The sequence below is a fragment of the Dipodomys spectabilis genome, unplaced genomic scaffold (genome assembly GCF_019054845.1).
Source record: "Dipodomys spectabilis isolate Male_0828 unplaced genomic scaffold, ASM1905484v1 ptg000542l, whole genome shotgun sequence".
NCBI classification, from domain to species: Eukaryota; Metazoa; Chordata; class Mammalia; order Rodentia; family Heteromyidae; genus Dipodomys; species Dipodomys spectabilis.
The window spans coordinates 497,173-515,129 of record NW_024871219.1 but is presented as its reverse complement, the minus strand read 5'-3'; the positions used below and the strand labels follow the sequence as shown (position 1 = coordinate 515,129).

General features: G+C 41.9%; 1 protein-coding gene across 1 annotated transcript in view; it reads left to right on the top strand.

The window, feature by feature from the left end:
• The window catches only part of Ppp2r3a (protein phosphatase 2 regulatory subunit B''alpha), an 87,206-nt gene that overhangs the window by 6,532 nt on the left and 62,717 nt on the right, over nucleotides 1-17,957 (top strand). Inside the window, exon 2 of the mRNA XM_042670358.1 lies at nucleotides 17,695-17,876. The gene's annotated coding sequence lies outside the window, so the exon portion shown is untranslated. The remainder of the gene's footprint in view (nucleotides 1-17,694; nucleotides 17,877-17,957) is intronic.

The window sequence follows — 17,957 nt, the reverse complement described above, 5'->3', positions numbered from 1 at the left end:
ACCACTGAGCCACCTTCCCAGCCCTCCTAGCTGCTTTCTAAGTCACCAGAGACCACCATTCCCTACACGATGCCTGTGCTGCTTCACATCACTTTCGCATGTATGATCTCTGGTCTTGGAGAGAGAGTGATGTTTATCTTGGTTATATATTAGTATCATTGAGTGATTAAAACTATATTAATGATGGGGTTTATCTAAAAGGGAAGTTTGTATTTTTGTTTACTTGGTCTGAATTATGGCCTTTTTTTTCTTTTGTAGAGAGGGAAGGGTACTAGAATTTTAACTCAGGCTTTTGGCTAAGCAGGTGCTCTACCACTTAAGATACACTCCCTAGGCCATTTTGCACTTTATTTTTATTTTTTCAAATAAGGACTCAAGTTTTTGCCCTGATCAGCTTGGATTATAATCTTCCCACCTCTACCTCTCACATAGATGGCTGAGATTACAGGTGTGTACCAGCATACCAACTTATTATTTATATTTCTTCCCGACTGGCCATCAACTTTGACCCTTCTAATTTCTGCCTTCTGACTGGCTAGAATTACAGGCATAAGCCACTCTGCCCAGCCTTAGCCTTGGATTTTTAAATAATCCTCAGTGATTCTACTGAGCCTTGGGAGTTAAGAACCACTGACTAAGGTCAACAAAATAAAAGACTCAGCCTCAGTTGGTAGAGAAAGGTGGTAACTCAGGTAGGGAAGACGAAGGGGACAGAGAGGTACAGTGGAGTAGCACCTCGATTTTAGCTCAGGTATGTCAACTGAATATACTCTACCATGTTTTTAATTAGATGAGACAATAGTTTTATTTGCATTTATACAGGTATCCTATATCTAATGGGGGCATTTAAAGAACTATTGGGTAATTTATACTTTTTTTTTTTTTTTGGTCAGTCATCGGGCTTGAACTCTGGGCCTGGGCGCTGTCCCTCAGCTCTTCAGCTCAAGGCAAGCGCTCTACCACTTGAGCCACAGCGCCACTTCTGGTTTCTGGTGGTTTATTGGAGATAAGAGTCTTACAGACTTTCTTGCCCTGGCTGGCTTTGAGCTGCAATCCTCAGATCTCAGCTTCCTGATTAGTTAGGAATACAGGCGTGAGCCACCGGTTCCTGGCCTTACATGATTATTTTTGTTTTAAATGCTGTCTTTAGAATCTAATTCTTTTTAAGGTGTGTTGTAAAAGACAAAAGGAAAAGTGTACTTCCAAAAGAATTGTCAAGTAAATTACCAAGTAAAGATATGGACTGAAAACCTTGAATTGAGCAGGATGGGGCCTTGACTTCGGAAAGAGCCATTGTAGATCAGAAGAGGCAGATTGAAGTAAAGTAACAAGTTGGGAAATGGGAATGGTGAATGTTCAAAACATCTTTTGGGGGGGGGGTCTACCTGCGTGTCTAAACTGAGGTTCAAAACAAATTTTGTTGTTGTTGTTGGTCTTGGGGCTTGAACTCAGGTCCCTGAGCTCTTCAGGTCAAGGCTAGTGCTCCACCACTTTGAGCCACAGCACCACTTCCAGTTTTTGAGTGGTTTAATTAGAGCTGAATCTCACAGCGATTTTTCTGCCGGGGTAGTCTTCAAACCATGATCATCAGATCTCGGCCTCATGAATAGCTAGGATTACATGCATGAGCCACTGGTGCCTAGCTTCAAAAATCTTTCTAAGAAGTTTGCGCCGGGCGCTGGTGGCTCATGCTTGTTATCCTAGCCACTCAGGAGGTTATGATCTGAGGATCACGGTTCAAAGCCAGCCCGTGTAGGAAAGACCATGAGACTCATCTCCAGTAAACCACTCAGAAAAAGAAAAAAAAAAAATGGAAGTGGTGCTGTGACTCAAGTGGTAGAGCGCTGGCCTTGAGCTGAAGAGCTGAGAGACAGTGCCCAGGCCCAGAGTTCAAGCCCCATGACAGACCAAAAAAAAAACTTTGTCCCAAAAGTTAGAGGGAAGGACTCAAGGGGGCAGGTGTCTTATATAGCTACCTGGTAGTTGTTCTGCCTGTCCATTACCAAACACTTCAATTTTCCAAGGAGGAGGTTTATTGGAACCGGATAATCTAAGTACCCCATCTTAGAAAGGTTTTGCTTAAAATTTGTTCTGTGCTTTTATAACTAAGGAGATAGTTTGTCAAGGCCCTTAAGACCCCTGAAGGGGTTGATTCAATGTTGGTAATTAGCTCCTAAGTTTCTTGCATATCTGGAAAAGCATGGTAGTCCCAAAAGCCAGCAATGATCGGCGTTCCAGAGACCCTGACATCATCCTCCATTGAACTAACAAACAAAGACCAGATTGTTGGCATGTTGAAAATGGAGTACTTTGACTGTTTAGGGAATGTGTATCTTAACTGTCAGATTCCCAAGAACTGTTTTTGCAGTTATATTGTTTGTTTTTCCCAGTTAACTTGATGTTACAGCTTGTTTTTTGTGTGCATGCACACAAAATTTCTCATACTTAGCTGATTGGTTTGGGTGTGGATATAAATTGGAGGTATAGGTCCTCCTTGAGTTTAGAGAGAAGAGCTCCAAACAAACCATGATTTCCAGAAGTTTGCTTCAGTGGGTATTACCTTGAAGTCCTAGGGTTAGAGTTACCATCTAGGATGGACTACAACTCACTGTCTCCTGTGTATTTCTGCTCTACTGGCAGAGAATGTGTGGGGTTTTTGTTTTGTTTTGTTTTTATTATGTTGTGAGTTCTCCTGTTTTTAAGACAGGGTTTCACTTTGTAGCCCAGACTAGCCTCAAACTCATGATCCTACTGCTGCAGCCTCTCAAGTATTGAGATGAGATTCCAAGCTTGTGCCATCATGCCTGGAAACACAAGAGGATAAAGGTCAGTTTTGTGCTTCCTATTCCTCAGAGTTGTGGCCTACCAGCAGAACAGAAAACATGAGGAATAGAAAATGCCAAAGATTTTTAGAGAAGAGTAGCGTTAATAGTCGAAAGTGTAAATGTTACTGCTATACTCTCAGAAGAAATATTATCTTCTGAAGGACCAGCATTCATAGCTATCATTAGTTTACCAGATAGGTGAATTATGGTTAACTTCTGTACAAAGGATTATTTGGTGGTTGGGAATAGGGTTTAGTGGTAGAGTGCTTGCCTAGCATGCATGAAGCCCTGGGTTCGATTTCTCAGCACCACAGACACAGAAAAAGCCAGAAGTGGCACAGTGGCTCAAGTGGTAGATTGCTAGCCTTGAGCAATAGAAGCTCAGGGACAGTGCCCAGGCCCTGAGTTCAAGCCCAGGACTGGCAAATAAAAAATAAAAATAAAAAAAGGAAAGCTAGGTGCTGATGGCTCACACCTGTAATGCTAGCTACTCGGGGCTGGATCTGAGGGTCGTGGTTCAAAGCCAGCCCGGGCAGGAAAGACCATGAGACTCATCTCCAGTAAATACCAGAAAACCAGAAGTGGTGCTATGGCTCAAGTGGTAGAGTGCTAGCCTTGAACTGAAGAGCCGAGGGACAGCGCCCAGGCTCAGAGTTCAAGCCCCACGGCAAACAACAACAGAAAATGGATTATATTGTAACATGAATAGCAGATGATGGTTTGTTGGTTTGTATTAGGAGTCTATTATAAGAAGATACTTTTATTTAGAAACTTGGATGTGTTTGAGCAGCAGTGGGAATTCTGTCCACAAATAACAGGTACTATGCCTGAATGGTGGTGGATGGAAACAAAAGTCCATTGCCAGAGGGGTTCAGAGCTGCTTTGGTTTGTGAAAAAGCTTAGGTGACTGAATACGGAGAAGACCTAGAGGGAGTTTTGGATTTGAAGGCCTGTGTTTTTCACATATGAGCATGGGGGTTGTTTTTGTGCTCCTTGTTGTTGAGGTAAAAATAACCATGTTAACAAGTGACTAACAGTACATTTAAGTGTTGTGCAATGATCACCACTCTTTAATTCTTGGACCTTTTCGTCATCCCAAAAGAAAACCCTATACCTATTACGATGTCACTCCTCATCCTCCATCCACCTTTGTCAACAACCAGCTGCTTTCTAGCTCAATGGATTTGCCTACTTAAAACATTTCAAACAAATGGCATCTTATACTCTGTGACTTTGTGTATCCTGGCTTCTTTCCATCCATCATATTTACTTACAAGGTTCACGGTGTTGTAGCATGTCAGTGAAACCAAAGCTTTCAGACCCCAAGCCTGACCTCCAGGAGTATCACATTAGGTCAAGCTATTTGCCCCTACATGCCTAATAAAGAGATTTGGCAGGGAAAGGAGATCTATTATGTGGCAGTCATGAGAAGGCATCTTCAGCTGTCTTGAGGAACAAATACGAACCCAGATTGTCTCCCAAGAACATTTGGATCCGATGCTCACGCGGCACAGTGCCAACTTGACATCTGTACGACTCAAAACACACACCTGATCTTCCTCCAGATCCCATGCTTTGTCACCTGTCCCAGCTCAGTTCCCAGCATTCATACTTCTAGTAGTTGAAAACCATAGTGCCATCTTGGATTCTCCTTCATCCTGTGTTGGGGCTGTCGGCATATCCTGTTGAGTCTACCTAGATTGGGCCACCCCCCCCACTATTACATTGCTCCCACATTGTCCACACTGCCATTATAATCTGCCCTGGGTTATTGTGTTTTTTGTTTTTTGTCGATTGTGGAGCTTGAACTCTGGGCCTGGGCGCTGTCCCTCAGCTCTTGGCAGCTCAAGGCAAGCGCTCTACCACTTGAGCCACAACACCACTTCCGGTTTTCTGGTCGTTTATTGGAGATAAGCATCTCATGGACTTTTCCTGCCTGGGCTGGCTTTGAACCGTAATCCTCAGATCTCAGCCTCCTGAGTAGGTAGGGTGGCAGGCGTGAGACACTGTGCCTGACTTGCCCTGGGTTATTGTAACGACCTAACCCTTCCCTGTCCGTGTCCTTCCTCTCCCACAGTTGGCTGTCCCTCAGTTGCAGCCTCTAAGGCTTTTAACACTCTTAAAAAGCAAGTTCTCCATCCGGCGCTTTACACTTAACCCACACGTACCCCCCTAATCTGAAATCCCCTTTACCTCATCTCTTCCTCCTCTGTCCTGTACTTGTTTTATCCCAGTCACCTTATCCAGCAAGGCTGGTATGTTCCTGGCTCAGGATCTTTACCTTCTTCCTAATTCAAACATCTTCCTCCCTCGTTTCCCTCTAGTCTTTGGTAAAGTTCACTTTCCCCAGCACTCTCAACTTCTTTCCTTTCAGATTTTGCCTCTCAGCACTCGTAAAAATCCAAATATTCCTCCCATTCTACTCCCCAAGACAGAGCAGTTGAGCCATCCCTGCTTGCCACGTTCGTTTATTCATCTTTACACTTTCATTGGAGCACAGACCTCTGATGAAAATAAGACATTTGCAAACTTGTCTGTGAGATCAGAAACTAAACTCAACAGAACACAACTAGTGATGGGTCTCTCTGGATGGGCATCATACCCGCGGGCCTTCACATGGGCCTTATAGGGGGGGTGGTGTTGTAGTTTTAAAAGACCATACATTATATCTTTCTATATCTTTTTATTTTTTACAACTTTCCTTTATTCCCTTTTTGTATTATACAAGGGGGGGGGGGTCCTTTACTGCGACATCTTCATACCTGCATATATTTCGGTAATAATATTCACAGCCTCCCACTTATCTTCTTATCTTGTCCCCTCTCTGTTCCCATTTCTCTTTCCTAGTTGTCCTCCCTCTACTTTTAACAATCTATTATTTCTATTGATGTTTTAACCAGACAACTATTATACAAACATACCCTCCTCACCTCTGCTCTTTTCCTAGATGAGCTAATTTCCTCGATGGCAAACAAGTGGATAAATGAGTACCGTTTCACAGAGTGATAATAGTGTGATGCAGAAAATAAACTAGCGCTTTTCCTGTAAGAGGAACACTGGGATTAGCTATATTTGCTTCTCTACTTTAAATATTTCAGCAGTGAATCCTCCTACTTGTACGAATATATTTGTTGTACTGTCTGATATCCTAAAATTATAATAGATACTGCCAGTGTTGTTCCTAAGGTGTCTGAATAAGATCACATAAAATATATGTTTAAACACATCAATTATGTCTTTATATTACTCTTTAAATTGTATTTTTATTATTTTCAAGTAGTTGTATAGAAGGGTTATTCTTCAACAAATCATTTTGTAAGTTCGTTACTGTTTCATTACACTAGTCGTATTGAATATAATTCCTTTAAGAAAAAAATTAAGTCATGTTACAAGTCCTAAATACCCTCACCTTTGCAAATATTTGCCTCTCTTAAAAGTTTTACAAAATGGTATCTCATGCTTTAATTGTTCCCCTTTTTATTTTTATTTTTTGTGCCAGTCCTAGGGCTTGAACTCAGGGCCTGGGCACTGACCCTCCGCTTCATTTTGCTCAAGGATAGTGGTGCTCTACCACTTGATCCACAGCTCCACTTCTGGCTTTTTGGTGGTTCATTGGAGATAAGAGTCTCATGGAAGCGGAGTGCCAGTAGCTCATGCCTACAATCCTAGCTACTCAAGAGGCTGAGAGGATCATGATTCAAAGCCAGCCTGGGGCAGGAAAGTCCATGAGACTCTTTAATCTCCAGTAAACCACCAGAAAATGGGAAGTGGCACTGTTGCTCAAGTAGACCTCTAAATAGCCTTGAGCTGAAGAGCTGAGGGACGGCGCCCAGGCCCAGAGTTCAAGCCCCACAACCTGGTGGGGGAAAAAAAAGAGTCTCATGGATTTTCCTGCCCCAGCTGGCTTCAAACCTTGATCCTTAGATCTCAGCCTCCTAAATAGCACGAGCCACCAACGCCTGGCTTCCTTTTTTATTTTTTTTTTCCGGTGGGGCTTGAACTGGGGGCGTGGGCATTGTCCCTGAGCTCTTTTGTTCATGGCTAGTGCTCTACCACTTGATCTACCGTGCCACTTGTGATTTTCTGGTGGTTAATTGGAGATAAGAGTTGCTAGATTACATGTGTGAGCCACCAGTGCCTGGCCCTTTTTGAAAATTTTAGTGGATATATATTGTGTGGGGGGTACAGTTATTAATATTTTAATACATGTTTATAGTGTATCAAATAAAATTCGAGTGATTAGTAGATCTATCACCACATTGTCATTTCTTTATGGGGAGAACATTCAAAGTCATCTCTTGGCTATTCTGAAACAGATAGTATCGTACTGTTAACTGCCTTCAGTCCATATTACTGTAATAGAACCCTGTGGTTCCTGTGATCCATTCTTCCTTTCCTTTTGGAAATAGGAACATCAGCTTATAGCCAAAGCCATTGCTGCCCATCTAGAAGACTTAGAGCTAAGTATAAGCTAAGTATAAGGTGTAGCTAATGGCACATAAGCAGGAGTTAGGTATGACCCGGAAATCCCCCTCCCTGAGAAGCTGCACTGTTAGAATACACTTTGTGAATACACCAACATTTTTCTCATTTCTTTTTTCAGTTTTTTTATGTTTAATAATGACTCTACATATAACATGTTTTCTCCAAATTGAGTTTCCTATTTTTCTCTTCCATTAGGTTTCTTTAAATTATGGTGTTTTTTTCTTGTCCTGACATTTGCATTCTTCCATATTTTGGCACCTTCTGTATTTTCCATTTCCCTCCTGTTGATTTAATCTCACAGGTCATTTGGTTTTTAAAATTTTTTTTTAAATTAAGCTTTATGTTTGGTCTTATGACTTTGTTTATGTATTATTCTATTTCTGGATAGGATGCCATTTTTTACTATCCTTTTAATTATGTACAATCAGTTTTATTGCAGAACAAACTCATGTTCTTAATGGTACTTATGAAGTTTGGTAATATAGTCAAGTTCAGATAGGTGGCATTAAAACATGTTACTGAACGTTATTTGTTGTATTTTAGAAGTCTTAACTCTAAATTTCACTCCATTAACTTTATTGTAATTTTGTTTTATAAGGCTGTTTTGTATGCCTTCATCATTTTTTTTTAAGGCCTTCTGAAAGACAATTGGGGTTTAAAAGAACATCATTTTGTACTTTCTATCCAGGTTGCTATAATAGTTTCAGTGTTGTACAGATTTTCTCTTTCTCTTTATTTCCTTCGTTGTCTCTCTTTTTCCCTCCCTTCCCCTTTCTTATACCTACTAAGATCTGAGAAAAACCTGGTTATACTCAGGTAGTATCTACCCAAGGTCCATTAAGTAATAGTATGGGACAAAAGGGTTTTGTTGTTAGAGAAACATGTCACAGTACTTATTCCTTCAGAGTACAGTGATCAAGGCTTTTTAACTTCTTTAAGTTTCCTCATCTGTGATGTAGAGATAATATTAACTTCAGTGCAGGCATAAGAACTCAATTAGGGTGTTGTACTCAACACCATCCTAGTATTGCTTAATACAGTTGTACCACTACACACTACTTCACTCAACACTGGATTGCATATACAATGCTAGTCCTATAAGATTATAGTGAATAAACCTTTTAATGTTTTATTGAATTAAATTTGCAGGTATTGAGGATTTTGCATTGGTGTTCATGAAGAAAACTTTTTTTTTTTTTGGTCAGTCGTGGGGCTTGAACTCTGGGTCTGTTCCTCAGCTCTTCAGCTAAAGGCCAGCATTCTACACTTGAGCCACAGCGCCACTTCCGGTTTTCTGGTGGTTTATTGGAGATAAAAGTCTCACAGACTTTCTTGCCCCAGGCTGGCTTTGAACCTCAATCCTCAGATCTCAGCCTCCTGAGAATGACAGGTATGAGCCACCAGCGCCCAGCTAAGGAAACTTTTAAGTATATCGTGCACACACAACAACAAAACTGCATAATGATGCATTTCTCATAACCTATCTCCACTGATAAGCAGTATGTGGCTGTATTTTACAACTCATGACATATGATATTAGTTTTCCCTTGGAAAGCCTGGTGAGAGCCACAGAGAGGGAGCATCCCTAGTTCTCTCCCTTTTGCTGTTTGGTTTTGGTGATGTTGTTTTTATTGGGGCAGGGTTTGTGGGGAAGAAGGGGAAATGGTCTCACTGTATAGTCTACGCTGATCTCAAACTGCATATCCTCCTGCCTCCTTCTGAGTAATGGATTTGCCAGTGTGCACCACCTCACATGCTTGGCTTTCTGTTATGTGTTGATGATGGTGGCATGAATTCCTGCAGAGGGTGGTTTTATGCCTGCTGGTTACCATTTCCTACCTCCGCCAGTGGCCTATCGAGGAATTACCTTACTCACCAGTAATGTGTTGTTGTTGTTGTTGTTAGACATTACTCCCTTGAATGTGTGGGTTATTAAACTGTACTCCTAGGTGGTCCAAAGGCATAGGGTAAGACCACGGGAGAAAACAAATGAGATAAGGGGGAGTCCAAGATCAATGTTGTTGTTGTAGAGAAAAGGTCAAGAAACTAAAGAGGCCAGGATATCAAATGGATTGTTTGGATGTTGAAATCAATAAGAATTATGACAGAAATAGTGTTGAAATGACAGCGAGCCAGAAGCTAAAATTATCAAGGAATGAAAGGGAGTGACCTTGGGGAACCATAAATGTCTACAGTCAGAAAGGTAGTGGGCAGTAAAGTCCGATGATATGTGACTCAGAGCAGAGGGCTTTTTGTACAGGACAAAAAGAAAATGGTCTTGGAGTGGTAATGAGGTATAATAAGGGCACTTTACCAGACCTCATAGGTGAGGAATGTGAGAGAGAGATAAAAAAAAAGTCCTCATCTAAAAGGGCTACAATGAAAGGAGCTTCCTCCAGCATGAGCCCCGTTTGATTTTAAAGAAGATAAAAGGAGCTAGAGAAAGCATCTGAGAAGAGATAAAGGACGTGAGGATTTGGCCGGTAACTGACTACCCCAGAGTTACACCGAGCTCAGGGAAAAGGACTAGGGTTTCAGAAAGGTAGGAGGAGGTGGCTAATCAGACTCTATCATCAGTCATAACCATGCTCCCTCTCATATATTCTGAATTCGCACTTCAGCAACCTTACCGGACTTAAACCAGAGTATCAGTTAAGTCCAGGTTTTATTTATTTTTAATTTTTTATTTTTTTTGGGTCCAGTCGTGGGGCCTGAACTCTGGGCCTGGGCGCTGTCCCTCAGCTCTTCAGCTCAAGGCTAGCGCTCTACCACTTGAGCCACAGCGCCACTTCCAGCTTTTTTCTTTTTGCTTCTGTGGTGCTGAGGAATCGAACCCAGGGCCTCAGGCATGCAAGGCAAGCACTCTACCACTGAGCCACCTTCCCAGCCCCAAGTCCAGGTTTTAAAAACTGGTCTATATCTGTTAAAAAAAAAAAAAAAAATCATGCTTACTGACCATACTGCCCGGGCTTTAAGTCGAATGTTACTATAAAAGTTAAGAAAGTAAAAATTTCTAAAGTTAAAAAGTTGATCCTTTTGCTGCCTGGCCATCAGACTGGTTTTTCCTTTTTTCTCTAGGTTCTCTCCTCCTCCAGGATGATGACTCTCCCACTCCTGTGTCCTCCTCCTGTTCACTATCCCCTCCCCACTCTTCCCTTTAACGATGCTCTTGCTGCTTAGAGAAAACTGTCAAAAAAGCTTTCATCCCCATCGCTTCCTGTAGACATACACTCATCTTTTCTTCCCATTATCATGAACTAGCTACGTGGTTTGTAATTATCTCATGGCATCCATTTTCCCTTTTCCTAGATCATTCTCTTTATGCATGAAAAATATGCATTTAAACAATGTACTTAATTCCATTCCTGCTCTCCTCCCTTATTTCACCATAAACTTCTCAGCAAAACTTCTTGAGATTATTTTCTGTATACACTGGTGATATTTATTTATTTACTTACTTATTTTGTCGGTTGTGGGGCTTGAACTCTGGGCTTGAACGCTGTCCCCTCAGTTCTTCAGCTCAAGGCGAGCGCTCTACCACTTGAGCCACAGTCCCACTTCTGGCTTTCTGGTGGTTCATTGGAGATAAGAGTCTCATGGACTTTCCTGCCTGGGCTGCTTTGAACCTCTATCCTCAGATCTCAGCCTCCTGAGTAGCTACCGGCACCTGGCTTCCTGTGATTTTTTTTTTTTTTCTTTCTTTCTGTATTCTCTAGCCTATCCAGACTTCTGCCCCACAATTCCATGGAAACTGCTCTTTATCAGTTATGGTGTCTCTATGCCATTTCTCAATGCTTATCTGACATTCAGGAAATGGGTTCTCTTCTTTGAAACATCTTCTTTGGCTAAGATCTTACGTGATTTGTAAACTAACAAGGAATCTGCTACAGGCTCATGAATACTTGTAGAAAACACAAGACTTCTAAACAAGAGGTGAACAGTTTTATTACAGTCCCCCCCCCCTTTCTCTCTTCTCTCTCTCTGTCTCTCTCCACTTCAGTCTCCTCTACTTTTACTTCTCTTTGCTTACCCAAACTGTAGACCTGTGTTGGTGAATACTGTAGCCACCAGCTCCAATTAAAGTTTCAAATTATTCAGGTGGATTCAACAGTCACATGTGGTAATGGCCACCTGTTGAGTGGCATAAATACAAAAGTATTTCCTCATCCCAGAAAGTTCCATTGGACAGCACGGCTCTGCATGTTTGAATGCCCAAGGGCTGAGCTTTTGGATGGCTTCTCTTTACTTTCTGTAATCCTTCCCTGCCCTCAACTCCAAACTCAATTTCCCCAAAGCTTCTAGATACCTGTGTGCGGATGTCTACTAGGCATCCTAGAACTAACATGTCCAACACAGAAGGATACTCTTAATTGTCCTCTCCCACTATAAACCTATTCTTTCTGGAATCTTTCACCTCAGTTAATGTAAGTTCTCACTTTTTTTTACTCATTTAAGCAAAACAAAACAAAAAAAAAACTCTTTAAAATTCTTAACGTTCATTCTTGACCTCAGGCTTTTGTACAAAACCCACACATCTGCTCATTGCCTCCATATTTTCAAAATATATCTAGAATGACTCTTCTCATCCTTTCCCTTCTACCGTAACCTGATCCAACCCAACATCCTATTTTGCCTAAATTATTCCAGTTGTCACCTATGTAGTCTCCTTCTTTTGCTCTTGATCCTGATCATTTGTTCCCATCATCTCTTGCTTAAAAGTGAGTCAAGTTGGGCTCAAAATTCTCATTAAGAGCCATATGCTGGCCGGGCACCAGTGGCTCATGCCTATAATTCTAGCTACTCAGGAGGCTGAGATTTGAGGATAATGGTTCAAAGCCAGCCCGGGCAGGAAAGTCCGTGAGACTCTTTATCTCCAATAAACCACTAGAAAACCAGAAGTGGCACTGTGATTGAAGTGGTAGAACACTCGCCTTGGGCTGAAGAGCACAGGGACAGCGCCCAAGCCCAGAGTTCAAGCCCCACAACCACCAACAACAAAAAAAAGTTTATATTGGACACACTGGGAAATGATTCACAACATGCTTCCATCTCAGAGCCTTTGTGTTTGATCTTCCTTCCTCTTCCACTTTCTGCAATCTACTCATACTTCTGTCATACTAGACTTACTGAAGAGATTAAGCCAATTGTGTTATAGATCAGTCTGTACTGTATTGTGAATTTCTCTACTTATCAAAGATTGTTTAGTAAGAAAATTGTGTAGATGATACTACAATCTTAATATAGTACATTTTGCCTGATTGATAAATCATTGATGATACTAAACTTGTCTATTGTACTATAGTGGTGACTTTCAGAGTCTTGCATTATGACTTCCCTTGGTGATAATGGGTGAACTGAAGAAAAAATATTATTTTCTAACCTGTGTTTTTTTCCTGAGGAACTATTTTTCCCAGGTACAACTCTTTTTTGAAAATCCAATATCTTAAAAAACAAAACAAAACACCCAAAGTAGAGTTTTTCTGGGTACAGTGGGAAATGCCTAATATTTGCAGCTTCTAAGGGAACTCTAGACAGACAGTTTGTACCCCACTGAGCCCACCCAAACTCTTTATTTAGGAAGTGGAACCCTGGAAAGGAGTCTTACAGTCACCTAGCAACTTCCTAGAAAGACTCAATGAACCTTCTGTTGGAGCACAGTTGGGAGTCTCTGTCACTTCCTTAGAACCCTGTGGCTGTAGATGATCATTAGAACAGCATTCCATTTCCCACAGGCAGTCCACCCACCCCACTGTTTCTAGTTATCTGTGTGCTTTCTATGACATTCTATCTGTTTTGCAGATGTGAAGATTTGAAATGACTTCATATTTAGTATGTGCTGGGTTACAGTCTTTTTCTTTTCGTGTGTGTGTGTGTGTGTGTGTGTGTGTGTGTGTGTGTGTGTGTGTGTGTGTGTGTGTGTGTGTGTGTGTGTGTGTGTGTGTGTGTGTGTGTGTGTGCCTCCCTTTTAGATTCTTTGTCCACAAAGACTTCTAGATTCAGATATTCTTCATCTGTGTCTGGAGCACTGAAATTTCATAAGCTTCCATATGTCTTACCTCTTTTCACCTTTAGATATTCAAAATGCTGCCACAGCCAACATCAGTCTTTTTTTTTTTTTTTTTTTTTGTCGGTAGTGGGGCTTGAACTCTGGGCCTGGGCGCTGTCCCTCAGCTCCTCGGCTCAAGGCAACGCTCTACCACTTGAGCTACAGCGCCACTTCCGTTTTTCTAGTGGTTAATTGGAGATAAGAGTCTCACAGACATTTCTGCCTGGGCTGGCTTTGAACCGTGATCCTCAGATTTCAGACTCCTGAGTAGCTCGGATGACAGGCGCGAGCTTGGCATCAGTCTTACCGCTTGCTACTTACTCTCTCTCTCTCCGTCTTAATGCACAGCCCGTGTACCTTAGTAGAGAATCTAATGAATAATTTACCACAGCATACCCATACAATGCATAAAGTTGTTTAACCCATTTTTACTTTCACTGAAAGGAATATCTCTGTATTAAGTGAGGGAAATAAATAATAGGCTATAGCTTCGCTTTAGTTTTAAAGAGTATACACAATCTCATGTCTGTCTGTCTGTGTGTTTAAAGCCAAAAAGGATGTTTACAAGGTAGATGAGGTGGTGCACACTTGTAATCCCAACACATAGGAAGCTGAATAAGGATGATCATGGGTTAAAGATTAGCCTAGACTACCTAGTGAGTATCTATGCAAATACATACGTATGTACATACATACACACATACACTCACACAAATGTTCATATAGATGCTGTCTCATAGAATTATCTTTGTTCACTCCATGTCTCTGTCATTCAGTCATTATTTTCATATGATTCAAGCTGTTGTTTAAGCAAAGCCAAAGAGCAGAACTCTGTTTTTTTGTTGTTGTTTTTTTGTGTGTGTGCGTGTTTTTTTTTTTTGTCAGTCGTGGGGCCTGGATGCTGTCCCTCAGCTCAAGGCTAGTTTTCTACCACTTGAGCCACAGTGCCACTTCTGATTTTCTGGTGGTTCATTGGAGAGAAGAGTCTCATGGACTTTCCTACCAGGGCTGACTTTGAACTGCAAACCTCAGATCTCAGCCTCCTGAGTAGCTAGGATGACAGGCTAGCTAGGATTATAGCCAGTACCTGGCTCTTTGGGATTTTTCTTTTACCCCATTCAAACAACCTTCCCCTGACTTTGTGCTTCTATTTATTTAACTCTTGGATTGGCCACTCAGTTCTGAATATTCTCTCTTCCCTCCTACACAGAAAAGAAAAGGAAACTGTAAAATTCCTAAAGTCATTATAGTCTCCATCAGAGCCCAAAAGGGGCTCAAGAAATATCGATTGAATAAACTGAACTATTTTTTGGTCTCATTTTTTTTAATCCCATAAATTCCAATAAGTCATAAGAAGCCGTTTTTTCTACAGTGCTTTGAATGTTTACATAGCTGATATAAAATAGTTAATATTCTTCAAATATATATCCATAATTTAAGAAAATTAAGATCTTTTTAGGAGTTATGAGAATAGTAGTAAAGCCAAGTCTGTTCCCAAGCACTATTTTTTTAAAATAATTCTTCCTCTAAACATCACCTTTATAATAACAACTTAAAATTTATTTTTTTTTTGGGTCCGGTCGTGGGGCCTGAACTCTGGGCCTGGGCTCTGTCCCTCAGCTCTTCAGCTCAAGGCTAGCGCTCTACCACTTGAGCCACAGCGCCATTTCCGGCTTTTTTTCTTTCTTTTTGCTTATGTGGTGCTGAGGAATTGAACCCAGGGCCTCATGCATGCAAGGCAAGCGCTCTACCACTGAGCCACCTTCCCAGCCCCACAACTTAAAATTTTTTCAATCTTTTTTTTTAAGCTTTGATCAGAATTTGTATTTCACAGGAATGAAGAAAGGCACAGGAATTAAAGATGAAGGTCTCCTGTTGATAGTTTTGTGATCATGGGTCAGTCACTTAAGACTGAGCTGACTTATTTTAAGCTCTCCCGTCGCTCTCTGGAGCCTGCGGAGGCCTTCCCCTGATTGACTTAGCTCTGCCTTGCTTCCCTAAGTCTGCCCCCCACAGCATTGCTCAGAGAGTAAATCTGACCTTGTCTCCCTCCCCACCCCCAATTGAAACCTCTCAGCCAAGGCTTCTGTTACCGTGCTGCCCATGCCCATGCCCCACCTCCTTCACAGCTCTGGCTCCTGGAAGCCAGCTTGACGCTTGGATAATACCAAGCTCTGCGCTCCCACACATGTCATACCACGTTCCGCCTCCCTCCCTTTTGCTCACCCAGCATCCGCCTTGATTTCCTGCCGCCAACTCTGTGAGACTCCAGGACTGGGCTTGTTGGTCCTCATCCTGTGAATGCCCTCCTCAACTTGAAGGCCAGGCATTCTCTTACCCTCCCTGCCCACATTGGGAGCTGCATGAGATAAAACCATACAACTTCTACTTGCTCGCCTGAAGAGTACTCTGTGGTAGCACTCAAATGTTTATTACATTGTGTTTAATATATATACATATGTTAAAAAAATATGTATCTGTTGGCTAGACATAGGTGCACACCTATTTTGTAGTTACACAGGAGGTGAAGACAGGAAGATCTAGCTTTGAGGCCAGCTTGGGCAAAGACTGAGCAGGACTACCATCTCAAAAACAAACAACAACAAAAAAATCTAGATGGACATGGTGGTTCTTGCTTGTAATCCCAGCTACATGGAGGTGAATCAAAGACCAAGGCTGGCCTGTAGAAAAATGTTCAGATGCTATCTGAAGAATAAACTCAAACTAACAAACAAAAAGCTAGAGGTATGACTTGTGTAGTAGTGCACCCGTCTCTAGCAAGCTCAAGGTCTGAGTTCCAACTGCAGTATCATCAAAACTAAATAAATAATGGCCTAGGGCTGGTGGCTTACACCTGTCATCCTAGCTACTCAGGAGGCTGAGATCTGAGGATCCTGGTTTGAAGCCAGCCTGGGCAGGAGGGTCTATGAGACTTATCACCAATGAACCACAAAAAATAAGTAGGTAGATAAAGAAAGGGGGGAAGGAAGAAGAGATGGAGACAAGAGAAGGATGGGAAATGAAGGGGAAATGGAAGGGATAGAGGGAGGAAGACCTTCAAAATAATTAAGTCCATGACCAGACAGACAGAAATGATTCTCATTGGCTGCCTGTTGGCCATCTGTCTATATTAATAATGTTCTGTGGCTCCTGAATGATGTTATACATATCCAGGTGGCCCTTGTCAGAAAAAAGGCGCGCTCTCTCTCTCTTTCTCTCCCTGTCCCTGTCCCTGTCCCCCCCTCCCCTCCCTCCTCCCCCCCCATGCTTTTATTTTAGGATCTCCAAAAAAAGAAAAATACATAGAAAAGGAAAATGCATAGGTTGAGATAATGCCAGACAGCGAGAACTGGTGTGTGTGTGTGTGTGTGTGTGTGTGTGTGTGTGTGTGTGTGTGTGTGTGTGTGTGTGTGTGTGTGTGTGTGTGTGTGTGTGTGTGTGTGTGTGTGTGTGTGTTGTGTGTATACTAGGAACTAAATGCATAGGTTGAGATAATGCCAGACAGCGAGAACTGGTGTGTGTGTGTGTGTGTGTGTGTGTGTGTGTGTGTGTGTGTGTGTGTGTGTTGTGTGTATACTAGGAACTGAATCCAGAGCCCGACACATGCTAGGCAAGCTTTCTACTACGTAAGTGTGTGTGTGTGTGTGTGTGTGTGTGTGTGTGTGTGTGTGTGTGTGTGTGTGTGTGTGTTGTGTGTATACTAGGAACTGAATCCAGAGCCCGACACATGCTAGGCAAGCTTTCTACTACGTAAGTTATATCCCCAGCCTGAGATACTTTTTGGTTTTATTTAAAAGTAGCAAAAGTTTAGCCCCAAATTTTTCCCTTAGAACTTGCAAATAACACACATTTCAAATGAATAGAGAAACCAGGCATCATGCCTGTAATCCTAGCTACTCAGGAGGCTGAGATCTGAGCATTGCAATTCAAAGCCAGCCCAGAAAAGAAAGTCCGTGAGACTCTTTATCTCCCATAAACCACCAGAAAACCAGAAGTAGCATTGTGGCTCAAATGGTAGAGCACTGGCCTTGAGCTGAAGAGCCGAGGGACAGCGCCCAGGCCCATTGTTCAAGCCCCATGAGCAACCGAAAAATAATAAATAAATTAATTAATTAAAATGAATAGAGGTGTGGTACCGAATGCCTGTCATCCCAGTATTCCGAAGGCTAGAGCAGGAAGGATCATGAGTTCCAGGAGAGCCTGTGGCACCTCTCAAAAGAAATAAAAATGAATAGCTAGTTTATGATTTTTCTATATAAAATATAAATAAGAAACACTGAAATTTTCCTAGTTCAAACCAAAATCAACCAGAAATTTTGTTTTTCTTTTGTTCTCTAGACCCCAAAGCCATCTTTCATCCTGTTTTTGCAGAAGAGAAGGTGAAATCCCAGGGAAGTGACTTACAGGTTATCAGATTGGTCAGTGCAGAGGCAGAAGCTGGCCAACTTGCTCCTTCCTACCTACCTGAGGGAACACCCCCCGGCCACACTTCCTGTTTCTCCACTGGAATATCGATCAAAGTAAGTTTTATGGGCTTCCTAATTCCTGTTAGGCCTGCTGCTGACATAGTTTTATCCCTAAACTCAAAGCATGTATCCTGC